This window comes from Meleagris gallopavo, chromosome 10, assembly GCF_000146605.3.
Source record: "Meleagris gallopavo isolate NT-WF06-2002-E0010 breed Aviagen turkey brand Nicholas breeding stock chromosome 10, Turkey_5.1, whole genome shotgun sequence".
NCBI classification, from domain to species: domain Eukaryota; kingdom Metazoa; phylum Chordata; class Aves; order Galliformes; family Phasianidae; genus Meleagris; species Meleagris gallopavo.
Window position 1 is genome coordinate 5436729 of NC_015020.2, and position 1428 is coordinate 5438156.

Below are 1428 nucleotides of genomic sequence, written 5' to 3' on the forward strand. Positions count from 1 at the left end.
GGTGAGGGTGACGGAGCACTGGAACAGGCTGCCCAGGGAGGTTGTGGAGTCTCCTTCTCTGGAGATACTCAAGTCTCGCCTGGACGCCTACCTGTGCGACCTGGTGTAGGGAACCTGCTTTGGCAGGGGGGTTGGTCTCGATGATCTCTAGAGGTCCCTTCCAACCCCTACAATTCTGTGATTCTGTGATCTGCTACATTTCAGAATCTTTGTAGTATGTTACAAGATCACAAGGGAAACTGCGTTTTTTTCTCAGTTATCCTTATTCTTTTCTGCTGAATTTTGGATTTGTTTATCTTATCCACACTGCTGATGTATCCAAGCTGGGAACAGTTTGTCAGTGAAACTGGAAATTGCATTTCTTGCAGTGATGTAGTGGCAGAAGCAGCTTTGGGGGAGCAATTGGATTGCAGTGGCTGGCTCTGAGACCAAAACTCCTGAAGAGTGAGAGCACTGGGCTTGATCTCGAGGCTCTATTGTGGAGCAGGAAACCAGATGAAGCCTTGCTAATTTCTACTGAGTTCTAAGTAGGGACCAATCACTGGGTATTTTCAAAACTCACATCTTCCTTCAGGCCTGCAGGGACAACTGTCCATCCATTCATGATCTTGTAATCTGTCAGACCATCAGCCTTTCCATCAGAAGGGTAGAAGGAAACACTTAAAATCAGGACAAGAAGTGGTAGGTTTTCTTCATTTCTCAATGTGCAAGTTAAAGCGCTGTCTGGGAAATAGGAACTTCATGTTTAATTTCTTCCTCTGTCAAAAGGTTTTAAATAGATTTCCCTCCAAATGTCAGTAACCACTAGATATTTATCAGGCTGTGGGAGAGAAGCTTTCTTCTCTTTCTGCATAATTACAAGAACAGCATGGGCATTTATATGAAAGAAGGTTTCAATGGTCCTGTTTGAACATCATTAAATTTCACTGAAAACACACATCTAAATTCTGCCTAAATCTGAGTTTGAGCTTGTCTCAAACTGATTTGTCTGATTGAGTTGGCAAAGCATTTGATTTATACTTATTTTACAGAGCATGTATTACATAATAAACAGGATACAGAAATCTGGCTTGCAGTCAGAGAACATAAATCTTTTGATCCTGGAGGTCACCATCTTCTGGGACGGAAGCAAACAAATGTGCCCAAAAGCACAGTTTCAAAATTATTTGTGCTGACTGGCCAAAATATGTTAAAAGCAAACTAGTTCAAAATTGCAGTGACCTTTTCTCTATGACAGTACTTACCATTGATTTGGTTACTGTAATTGCTTTCTGAAAGTACTAAAAATTAAATATATTTCTGATGTTATAGTGTTCTTATTTAGTATATGACTTTTGGAACTATGTTAACCAACTCATAATATTCTATTTCATTACTGCTTATCGCATCTGTTTTCAGCTGTGTAAGTTTTGCAGCTGATTTAAAAAA